Here is a 12735-nt window from a genome sequence, read left to right as displayed (position 1 = left end):
GTGATAGGAACATCCAGAGAAGAGTTGGTCAGCAAAGTAGAGCTGATGAGTCCCAAGTGGATGGGAGGGAGCAAATGTTTCCATTTGAAAATGGGGCAGTAGAAGTTGAGAAAAGCATTATGGGGCTTCTTTGGGTTTCCAGTCCCTTCAATGAACATTTACTAAGCACCTACTATGTCCACAGCACAAGACTTCATGTTCAGGAAATGAAGAAGAGCAGTCCTCCTTCCAAAAGTTACACAATGAGCAATTCGAATTCAGTATAAGCTTTCTAAATAGCTGTATGAGTCAGGGTTCTTCAGGGAAGCAGAATCAGCAATATATAGGGATAAAGATATAGATCAGATGTATATGTTTATATATATATATACACATACACACAAATATATATGTGATTTATTTCAAGGAATACAGGGCAGGCCAATAGTCTGGAAACTTGGGCAGAAGTTGATGCAGTCTTGAGGCAGAATTTTTTTTTTTTTCTTCTCTGGGAAACCTCAGGGCTTTCTCTTAGGAACTTCAACTGATTGGACAAGGCCCACCCACATTATTCAGGGTAATCTACTCAGTCAGTCAACTGTAGCTGGTAACCGTATTTACAAAATACCCATCCAGTCAACACATGGATCAGTGCTTGATTAAATAACTGGGTATTCTAGCCCAGCCAAGCTGACACATAACATTAACCATCACAGTATCCTATTAGTTCCCAGATTTATTCATAGAAGCCAAAAGCAGGTACTTTTTCCTTTTAAAATTGTTCTTGCCAGATTGATCAGATGTTGAGCTGTAGACTAGTGAGGGGCCAGAGGAGGGGCTGTCTCTGAGCTACTATTAAGCGTGGTTTTTAAAGGTTCTAATTCATTGTAATTAATTTTTATTGTGCAGAGGCAGAAGGCTGGTGGAATGAAAGGGAGTAATTTCACAAGTCAAACTAACAAGTAAATACAAATAGTCCCCAACTTCCCACCACCTCCAGGTCTCGCCTCCTGGAATGAAACACAGCCCTGAGCTCCTGTTGCTTCCCCAGCAGCCCCGGCTCTTGGCTCCTCCTTCCCACCACTTTTCCAGGAAACCAACCTGGGTTCAAACGTCCCTGACCCCAAGATCCCCCTTCTCCTGCAGGAGACAATGTCAGAGCCTTTGTCTATTAGATGGAGTGTAGATTTCGGTCATTAACAGTCCTCCCACACAAAGTGGGGGATTCACCGCAGAGTGGGCTAGGGAGAGAAGCCCATCTTGGTTGTGCTTGTTGCAAACAATGAAACAGTTCAAGGAGGCTCTTTGTTCATCTTCAGGCTTGGAGCCCCGGCGAGCTGAGCAGCGCAGGCGCGTGTGCCGGATATTAAGTCTCATTTCAAAGCTGCAGAGCTGATGGGGTGACCTGACGGGGTGACGTAGGAGCCGGCAGGATGCTGCAAGTGGGAGGCTGGGATTCAGTCTGAGCATCCAGATGGAGGGACTGGAGATGTAGATGAAGGCGAGGCCCTGGGCTGTGGGTTATTTTCTTTTTTGGAGAATGAAGCCTGAAAGGAGGACTTGACTTTCTCTGGCCTGAAATCCAGTGGTGGGGTTTCAGAAGTCTTGAGTAATGACCGGTGTAGGTTTCTCATGGAGGACTCATTTATCTAGGTGCCAGTAGGTGAGCCTGGCTTCCCAAGCTTGAAAATTTAGATTTATTGGGTGCCAGAAATTGGACTGGACACCATTTAATAGGCCCATGCACCATGAAGGTGAGGGTGGGAGGATAAGAGTCAAGAGGGTGGAATGGATAGGGAAGGGACTCAGTGTGAAGAAAAACAGCAAAATCTGATTAACACCGTAAAATGCTGGCCACGGTGGGCGGGAAATACAAGACTCCAGAGAAACCGGTGGTTTCTGAACAGAGCCGAAATCAGATAAAACCTGTGGGAAGAGAGAGAGATGGAGGAGAGGGAAAGAATTAGTCTCTGGGAACTTAAGGAAGGGGTTTGTTGGGGAGGGAGGGAGGGGGAGAGAGAGGAGAGATGGAGAGAGAGGGAAAGAGGAGGAGAGAGGGAGAGAGACAGGTTTCTGAACTCTACAGAAGGCAAAACTGCCTTTAGAACGTGGATCGATTAAAAAAGCCATTTGCTGGCTACAAAAGAGACACACAGACACACACAGACACACAGACACACACACACACACACACACATCTTGTTCAGCCCCTTGCTCTGAAACAGAAGAAAAGCTTTGGGATTTATGGAATGTGGATTTACATAGAGAGGCCCTGGAATATATAAATACTCGGCTGACTTCTAATGTGCAGAGAAAGGCTGAGTGAGGCACGTTTGCGGGAGGGAAGGAGCAGAAGGAAGTGAAATCCAAACCCTGGGCTCCGTGCCTCATTCCCCAAGTGAACACTGGGAATGCATACTCCTTCTCTGCATGCTTCAATTTCTTCATGATTTTTATCTGTTTTCTCCCTGGGGCTGGGGAAGTGGTGTAAAAAATGACTTCTCAGGCTTTAAGACCTTTAAACAAAAAAACTGTGTAATGCAACACAGCTGATCTGAATCTCTCTACTCACTAACGTGGATGTTCATTCAATATTTATCGTGTTTCTTCTCTGTGCAAGGCACTACTTTAGATTCACAGGTGGAAATGTACATAGTAAACACTTCATTCATTCAACAAATATAATACCCAGGTGAAATAACCATTACTTCCCTCAGAGTGCATCCATCCTTGTGGGGAGAGGTGGGCAGGAAAATTCATGTGCATGACATGCTGGAGACATGAAGGAGGGCAAGCTGAGTTAAACCAAAGAATCATAGACACCTTCCTGGAGGAGGTGACTTACAGGCTGTGGCCCCCGGCACTCTACTCAGTGGTCTGCTGAAAATCACATTTCTCAGTCAACAACCCAGATGTTTCGGCTCCATGTCGGCACATATGTAGGCATTTGGAAATGCCTGGATTTCTGGTGATTGGATCCAAATGCCCACCAGCACTTGTGGAAAGGAGAGTAGGCATGTACCTTGTAAATAATGCAAGCCTGGATCGTGTAGTAATTGTTTTTATGAGCCATTCTTCTTCCACCAGGACACAGATCATCAAAATTCTTAGCTATTTATTATACACCAGTTTATTACTTGCCCTCAATTACGTGGTGAAATTTATATCTTTGCACACGACCAAGGTGGTGGGCCCCATGGCCCAAGGCAATTAGATAAGGCCTTAAAGAAATCAGACTGTGAACAAGGTAGAAATTTAATAAAATTTGAAACCCACAGCTGTCAAGCTACATGCAGCCCTGTGGTCACAAATATCAGGCAAACATCATTACAGAATTGGTCAGGGGAAGGACAGCTCTGCATCCCATTTTGTGGACAGTTTTAAAGACTGTTGGTGCATATGTGTGCGTGCATGCACATGTGTGTACATATGTGTGTGTTAGTCGCTCAGTTGTGTCCGACTCTTCACGATCCCATGGACTGTAGCTCTCCAGGCTCCTCTGTCCATGTAATTCTCCAGGCAAGAATACTGAAGTGGGTTGCCAGTCCCTTCTCCACAGAATATTCCCAACCCAGGGATCAAACCTAGATCTCCCACATTGCAGGCAGATTCTTTACCCTCTGAGCCACCTGGGAAGCCCATGTGTATATGTGAAAGTCAAAGTGAAGTCGCTCAGTCGTGCCTGACTCTTTGCGACCTCATGGACTGTAGCCTACCAGGCTCCTCGGTCCATGGGATTTTCCAGGCAAGAATACTGGAGTGGGTTGCCATTTCCTTCTCCAGGGGATCTTCCCGACCCAGGGATTGAACCCAAGTCTCCCGCATTGCAGGCAGACGCTTTACAGTCTGAGCTACTGAATATGAATATGGTATATTTAGATTGTATTTATATTGATACAGGAAGGGAATGGCAACCCACTCCAATATTCTTGCCTGGAGAATCCCATGGACAGAGGAGCCTATCAGGTTACACAGTCCATAGGGTTGCAAAGAGTCAGACACATCTCAAGCAACTTAGTACGCACACACAGGGATGGGCTAAAGGGGGGAAAGTGACATTGCAGAGGCAGTGATTCCTTTCAGCCTCCTCAGCCACATGGTCCCTTATTTTCCCCTCCCCTGCAGAAGGAAATGGCTTCCCTGGAAATCCCATGGACAGAGGAGCCTGGCAGGCTACAGTCCATGAGGTTGCAAAAGAGCCAGATACGACTTAGTGACTAAACAATAACAACAAAATCACCATCTTATCCCACACAAACCGCAACCATCTTATCCCATGGCTCAGAGATTGCACATCCCTCACCTCGGTATTCCCTTTCCAGCCCAAAGAAACCTACTCTCTTATTCCTATTTCACATAAATGTCCTTCTCATGAAATATTTTAATTTAAACCACTAAGGTAGCCAAAAGATAAAGTCCAGATGATGATAGAACTTCAGGAATGAATTGGCAACAAGTTAAACGTAGGTGTGGGAGCAAGAGAAACAGCAGAGACGTTCCCGACCAGGGGAAACACACAACAAAGAAATGATGAGTCTGCACACCTGGATAGGAGCTTCGGCACTAATTCCTGCTACATCAGGCGAAACACTTACATTTTCTTGCTTGGAATCGGTCTCTTTTCTGTCTCCCAGAGCCTTTTGTAATTACCTAAATAGATACTTATCAGACTGCATAATCACTTATTAGTTACTACAAATAATGTTGTAACATTATTAGTCACAACCAATCTTATCGGCCATCTGCCCTTCTGGACGGTGAGCTCTTCAACCAAGGGGACCGTGTCTTCCCAGGTTCTAGAACAATGCCTTGCTTGTGGTAAGCGCCCCACATGGAAAGCTTTTCAATGAATTTAACTATTCTGAGTCAACTACTCACCTGCAAAATGCAAGTTTCTCCACTCATCCATCCATTTATTTATTCACCATTTACTGGACAGCCTGCTAGGTGAAGTGCCATAGGAGGCATACAAATGCATAATCTAGGAACTTATCTAAAATAACAGTCCCTGCCTACCTCCCAGAACCACAGAGAAGAACAAAGAGGCCATGTGTATAAATGAGCTTTGGAAACTGTACTTGCTACCCGAGGTAAGGGGTCATCTTCTTTCTCAATCATTGCCTGTGTCCTGCTGATGCTATGAGCCCTCCTGGCCCTGCAAGGGTTATTTTTGCAGACTTCCCCTGACTCCCTTCTCTGTAGCTCCCAACAGATGTATTAAGTGTAATCTTGGAACTGTTCCAGGTTCCCTCTTTAAGACTCAGAATGTTCAATATTTCCTGCACGCAGCAGGCGCTCTGGGCTGGCACCATGCCAGACACTCTGTAGGGCTCATTCCCCAAGCATCGCTGGTGTCTGGGTCTCAGCCCCAACTTGTCCAGGCTGTTGCATTGAGGCTGCTTGTGAAGCAAGCACAAAACCCCAGCAGACGCTGCTCCTGCAGCCTCACCAGTTTGTCTCTGAGATAACCTGCAGACTGACTCCCTCTGAAGCACCAGCTGAGGACAGGAAGACCCACTGCCCCCTGCCCCTCTGTTTCCTGACTCAGCCTGAGCCCTGCCAGAGGCAAGTGGGGTATTGGAGCTGCCCTGAGGCTCTGGCTTGGTTGACAGTGGAACGAGCACTTTAGAGAAGTATCCACAGGAAAATAGGTGAACAGCAGCAAACTGAGTCCCCTGGGTGCTTGCTGAGCTGGTATGATGCGAGACCTCATCTGGCTCTGCAGTGAGAAGAGCCTTCCTGTGACTGCTCAGGGCTAATGCCTCCTCGTTCGTGTGGCAGCAGCACAAATGGAGTCCACATCCTTCTCCAAGACTGACAGGGAGAGAGGGGTTCTAAGGCATCTTTGGGAGCACTTCCATGTGGACACATCATCTCCACCCCTCCTCATTCTTCCCACTTTTTAATTAATTTGCATAATCACTAGCACCGGCTGAACACATGTGACACACTCAGGACTCATGGTTGCATTTAAACAGGAACCAGTTTTGTGCTTTTAAATGTAATCTTTTCCCCTTTCCCCCAACCTTTGTCTTTCTTTTCATCAAGTCTCCCATCCCCTCATTCTATTTCTTTTTTCTCCAACCCTCCCACACTTGGTGAATTCCATGGACACTGTGACCTCCTTCCATACCCCGCTCTCCTCCCCAACCACATCAATTTGATCGAACAAGTAGATTCTACAGAAGAGAAGGAAACTAAGATTCACATAGCTCCTTTGAGGTGCCAGGCAGAGTGTAAAAATGCAGAATACAGACAGACGAGCTCTGTTGCACACCCAGAGCTCATGTGAGGCCTGGGAACCAAGCTATTGCTACAGCACCTCTGTAACACCCAGGCCTATTAAGGCAGAAAAACACATCCCAAAAATACAGGGTAAGAGCTGCTTCCCTGGTGGTGCAAATGGTAAAGAATCTGCCTACCAGTGCAGGAGACACAAGAGACATGGGTTCGATCCTTGGATTGGGAAGATTCCCTGGAGGAGGAAATGGCAACCCACTCCAGTATTCTTGCCTGGGAAATTCCATAGGCAGAGGAGCCTGGCAGGCTACAGTCCATGGGGCTGCAAAGAATCGAACATGACTGAGCACTGAGAAGAGCTACAGAGGCCCATAAAGGGGTGAGATTCAGAGCCCAGCTAGGAGGAGATTCTTGTACAGCTGAGAGATGGCCACCTTTTCTTTTGGAAAGAATTGCAGTCCCAGGTGCAAGCTGAAGCTCTGGCTTAACTGATCTTTGCTAAACTGGAATTTCTTCTGCCCCTCAGTTTCCTCATGTATGCTGCTGCTGCTGCTAAGTCGCTTCAGTCGTGTCCGACTCTGTGCAACCCCATAGACGGCAGCCCACCAGGCCCTGCCATCTCTGGGATTCTCCAGGCAAGAACACTGGAGTGGGTTGCCATTTCCTTCTCCAATGCAGGAAAGTGAAAAGTGAAAGTGAAGTCACTCAGTCGTGTCTGACTCTTCGAGACTCCACGGACTGCAGCCTACCAGGCTCCTCCATCCATGGGATTTTCCAGGCAAGAGTACTGGAGTGGGTTGCCATTGCCTTCTCCAGCTTCCTCATGTATAAACTAGGACAATTGCACCAAATAACCTATTATATCTCTAGCTCTGAAACACTTCTCATCCGTGAATCTTTCTCTGATCTTTGCCTTGTGACCCACATCATGATAAAACTATATTAAAATAGACTGTGAGAACAGGTAGATGTCAGCTGTATTTTGTCAGGAGATCAGATCTCTGAATTCTTGTCTTAATAGTCTGCATTTTGGAGCTATAATGGTTTGTAATGGTATATTAGCATGTGTCTGGCTACTGAAATCAGTGCTTCTCTCAGTACTTGGGTCTATGCTATTTGTAAAGACAGACTATTGTTCATTATGTAGTCATCCTTACTGGAACCCCATTCAGATAAAGCTTGAGCTGCTTGAGCTAATGAGAGAGACCTTTTATCAAACAGTGGAGGTCAGCAGATGTGGGCTTTATGGGAAAAGTGAAAGAATGGGGGAAATTCCATCATGGCCATGAAAAGGCACTTCCAGTAAACTCTTATCCATCAAGGGAGAGTAACAGGTTGTCCTGGTTGGTGGCAACTAAAGAGTCTTTATAGATGCTGCATGGATGATTGATTTTCACAGGTTGAAAGAAACATGGAAATACACCAAAAAGTTGCTATGAATATGTTAATCCTCTCTGAGAATTGAATGAAACCCTAGTGCTGTCATTACATAGCAAACGAGAATGATCAAATTCAGGATATAATTATTGCAAAAATAATGGGCCTCCCGCTTATCAATCCTCTTACTTTGGGGGAAAAATAGTATTACCAAACATGCTTTGGGTTTCCTCTCAATTTCCAATGACTGCCCTTTTCCTGCTCCACGCAGTCATGACCATTTCTAGAAAGAGAGAAGAGTTTCCCACTTGCACAACTGGGCATCTTTTCTCCTCCTTCTCACTGCCCTACTTCCCTATCTGCCAGCTCAGCTACAGACTCCTTCATGAACTGTCCATCATATCCACCCCCAAAGACAGGCGGGATTGTTCCCATTTCCCAACTCTCACAGCTCTTTGTTTTCAACTCCCCTAAGGCATTTATCAATAATGTACTCTGGGACCACATGAATCTATCTAGTTCTGGCACTTCCCTTTAGAGAAAGTTTGACATATACTCTCCCTAAGGGCATAAATGTTCTCATTTGGCTTGCACCTATTGGTAGGAATAGACACATGGTACTAGTCATCAGAATTTTTAAATTTTGAAAGCATACATGATGGTCTGTATTCCATATCTTGACTTGCCTGTGAGCACCTTGTGGGCAGCATTGTGTCTAAGCAAACCGCATTTCTGTTCCCAGCACAGAGCCTGGCATACAGTGGGGAACAATCGAAGCTGGCTGAATTAAACTGAACATAATAAGAGGACACCTTTGTGCATTCACACATTAGAAGAATATTAGAGATGGAAATACCACCAAGTTACAGCTCCCACTTTCAACTCAGAAATAAAAAGCACATTTTACACTGGAAAGAGAATGAGCTTCATATACAATCTTGTTTGCAAGCTCATATGGTCTCCTTTGATTAAGAACCATCTTGAGTTATAATCATTCAGGAATTTGTTGACAAATGACAGTATCGCTTTGGTTGTTTACAGTTGTAGGTATTCATTCATTCAACCAATATTACTGAGCATCAACTATGAGCTAGAAATTGTTAACATTTTAGGATTTCAGCCATGGAATAAGGTAAGGTAACCTCCTCATGGAGGCTGAATTCTAGAGGAGGAAACAGGATAAGAAAGTACACAGATAAGAAATATGGTTAAGTAATAAAAGAAAATAAATCAGGGTGATGATAACAAAATTGATGGGAAGGTCACCATTTTAGGAAGGAAGGACAGTTGGAGAAGGTTGTTTGGAAGAGATGACTATTCAACTTGAAGGAGATTATTAAGTGATCCATGAAAGTATGTGAGGGGAAAAATATTCAAGGCAAAGAGGACAGCATGTGAAAGGCATTGAGGCAAGAGACTACTTGGTGTGTTTTGAGAAAGAGAATAAAAGAGGAAGATGGTGTAGTAGATAGGACTGAACAGGGATGAGGTTAGAACAAGTGCAAGAGATGAGCTCAGAGCAGTAGCAGTACGCCGTGTTGGCTTAGTGGATAAAGAATCTGCCTGCAATGCAGGAGACACAGGCTTGATTCCTGGGTCAGAAAGTTCCCCTGGAGGAGGCATGGCAACCCACTCTGGTATTCTTGCCTGGAAAATCCCATGGACAAAGGAGCCTGGCTGGCTACAGCCCATGGGTTCACAAAGAGTCAGACACAACTGGAGTGACTAAGCATGCACATACAGGTTAGGAAGTTAGGACATGGTAAGATTTGGATGTTACCCTAAGATGGATGCTTTTGGAGGAGGTGCAACTGATGCATGACGTGATCTGACCTACATTTTAAAAGCATCACTAGGGCTGCTATGTTGAAACAAACTGGGAGAAGGCAAGTAAAATTTGTCTAGTTTGGAGACTCTGGAGTCAGCTGGGAGGCTACTGTAATAATGCAGGGTGTGGATAACCTAGACTAAGCTGGTGGATGATGAGATGATAAGAAGTGATTGAGTCCTGGATATGTATTTGACAACAGAGCTACAGGCTTTGTTGAAGAACTGGATGTGAAGTCAGAGAGAAAAACTCCAAGGTTCTTAGCCTCATCAGTTGGAAGAAGAGAGCTGCCATTTACTGAGATGGAGTAGATTGTGGGAGAGGTTTTGGGGTGAGGGAGTTCAGTTTGGTATATATTAATTTGCAGATACCTATCAGTCATACCCGGAGAAGGCAATGGCAAACCACTCCAGTACTCTTGCCTGGAAAATCCCATGGATGGAGGAGCCTGGTAGGCTGCAGTCCATGGAGTCGCAGAGTCCGGACATGACTGAGTGACTTCACTTTCACTTTTCACTTTCCTGCATTGGAGAAGGGAATGGCAACCCGCTCCAGTGTTCTTGCCTGGAGAATCCCATGGATGGGGGAGCCTGGTGGCTGCCGTCTATGGGGTCACACAGAGTCGGACATGACTGAAGTGACTTAGCAGCAGCATCAGTCATACCCAGAGTTGCTATGTTGAAGCAAACTGGGAAATGGCAAAAATATTAGGGCAAATAATTTGAGATTTGAAAAGGTCAAGAACCTAAAGCCAATCATATTGCAAAAAAAAATCACTGGTCAATGAGGATGGAGAAAAGGAAGAAAGGGGACATAAAAATGGACAAACAGGTAGAAAGACATCCCCAGCTCCCTGGATCCTGTTGTGCTTGGGTACCTGGCAGCCATCTTGGATAGTGTCAGTCACCTCTTCTAAATTCGAAGCAGGAACTTATATCATCAGCTGATAGCTGTTTCTCCATTGAGCCTGGAGTGCTTAACAGCTACAACATGATTTGTCTGCATTTCAATTTGACCTCTTTAACAGAGGCTTGAAAATTGGCTGGAAGTGGCTTTTACACCAAAGTGAAACTTAGCTGTTTAATTTCACCCAACTACTTTTTCCTGAGCATCTACTCAAGCTGGGTACTATGCTGACTGGTGCAAGGATACAACTTAAAAAAAAAAGGATAGAACTTGATTCCATGGAACTCACAATCTAAGTCAGTGGTTCTCAACTACTTTCCCCCCCAGGGGGCATTTGGCGATGCCCAGAAACACTTTCGATTGTCACTACTAAGGGAGGGTACTAATGGCATCTAATATATAGAGGCCAGAGATGCTAAACATCCTCTAGTGCACAGGACTGCTGCTCATCTCAAAGAATTATCTAAAATGTTAATAGTGCCAAGATCAAGAAACTAAACTGAAGGCCATGACCACACATATAAGGAATAACTCTAGTACAAGACAGAACGTGATAAACAACAATTCATGTTTCTGGAGATCCTTCAAGCTTTGGAGAGAAATAGCATCTTAGTTAATCCTAAAGGAAATCAACCCTAAATATTCATTGGAAGTACTGATGCTGAAGCTCCAATACTTTGGTCACCTGATGCAAAGAGCTGACTCATTGGAAAAGATCCTGATACTGGGAAAGATTGAGGGCAAAAGGAGAAGGGGGTGGCAGAGGATGAGGTGGTTAGATAGCACCTCATATAGATAGATATTCAATGGACATGAATCTGAGCAGACCGTGGGAGATAGTGGAGGACAGAGGAGCCTGGCATGCTGTAGTCCATAGGGTCATAAAGTGTCGGATACGACTTAGAGACTAAACAACAAGCATCTTAGATTCACTAGCAAGATGCCTCTAGGGGTCCTGGAAACTACATATGGGGAAAACAGAGTTCCAGCAAGTTCCTGCATGGGTATACATATGCGCCCATATAGCCACATAGAAGTAACAAGGGTCTTTTTTATATACAATCACATTCCATCCTCACGACAACTCTATTCAGAGGTCTTCCATCTATTCAAATAATTGTGACTGAAGAACAGTCCTCCTCTATTTGTAAAGACTATTCTCTCCAACAGAGAAAGAAAGGGACTTCAGCCCAGCCAATCAAACAGCCGAATTGACCCTGACAGTCACTGATGTTAGGTGTCCCAGACAGGGACGTCCATCATTCCTCAACAACCATCTTAAGTCAACAGAGTCAGTATTCAACACTTTCAGTTCAGATTTGGAAACTGAGGTTTAGTGACATGACTAAGATCTCACTGCTCCTAACTTGCAGTGAATTGGCTCAAAACTCACCCTTCTGACTCTAGATGCAGAAATCTTTCTACTACAAGAAGCTACTTCTTTCCGTAATAACTATAGGTGTCAACACCATTATGGAGCTTAACAATTCACAAAGTGATTTCCATGGAAGTCTTTTTTCTCCCCAAGTATTTCTGTGGGCAAATGCATGGGAAGGAGTGGAAAATGCATTTGGGGTTTAGCCTGAAGGAGAAAGAGTGTCCTCACCTGTATTTTTATCAGCCGTATCACATCTTTTTACATTCATACATAAATCATGGAGGACATACAGCTACAGGGCCTCCTGGCATCAAGATGGAATCAGACTAAAGGGTTTCTTCAGTAGCACCATGCATTGCATTTATGTACCTTAAAAAAAAACACTCAGGGGAATTCACTCAAGTATGGTAATGGCTTAAAATGACCAGGTTAAAACTGAGCCACGTGATTTTATTTAAATACAGATGGTCAGGTTTTGTTTACATCTACAGAGCAAACTGCTGATGCAAAGTGGGACCCTATACATATAAGCCAGCAAAGCCATTTTAGAACCCAGAGTTTGAAAGAGTCTATATAAATGTAAATTACCAACCAAAGGGAGCATAAAAATCTATAGATGGGAAAATGAGACTACTATCTTCTCTCATCCAGCTCAGATTGACCATATGGGCTCACATGACTTTCTGTCATTTGGGGAGTTTCTGGAGCATGGATTTAGCTGAGTTACTGCATGCCAGCATTTCAGCTGGCGGAGATCTGGTGACCTGTGTTTCTTCTGGGGTAATTTGTCAATTCTGGGGGTGGGGGTTCAGATGTTTCAGAGACACTGAGTCTTCATGCATATGCTTTGTCACCCCAGCATGACTTTCATCCCTCGAATTCTCCAACAGGGGTTTTCCAGGCAAATTCTGGGAGTGGGTTGGCCAATTGTTTCAGCCTAATAGCTAGTAAGCCCTCTTTGTTCAGGGCCAAAGGTGAGCTCTAGTTGGAAATGAAATGCTTCTGAAAGCTGCCTTAACGCTTTTCC

The 12735-nt window shown here is 44.7% G+C and overlaps 1 long non-coding RNA gene across 1 annotated transcript; it reads right to left on the bottom strand.

The window, feature by feature from the left end:
• Positions 1-337: 337 nt before the first annotated feature.
• Positions 338-12226, bottom strand: LOC147357620 (uncharacterized). Its single transcript, XR_015141465.1, has 2 exons — positions 11937-12226; positions 338-1905 (listed from the first exon to the last, which is right to left on the bottom strand). It is a non-coding gene; the product is annotated as an uncharacterized LOC147357620 (long non-coding RNA).
• Positions 12227-12735: the final 509 nt, after the last annotated feature.

The sequence above is a fragment of the Bos grunniens genome, chromosome 15, assembly GCF_055505025.1.
Source record: "Bos grunniens cultivar Pamir isolate PY7600 chromosome 15, Bosgru_T2T1.0, whole genome shotgun sequence".
In the NCBI taxonomy this organism is placed as follows: domain Eukaryota; kingdom Metazoa; phylum Chordata; class Mammalia; order Artiodactyla; family Bovidae; genus Bos; species Bos grunniens.
Note: the sequence above shows the minus strand (reverse complement) of the source record. Positions and strands in the feature narration are given on the sequence as shown.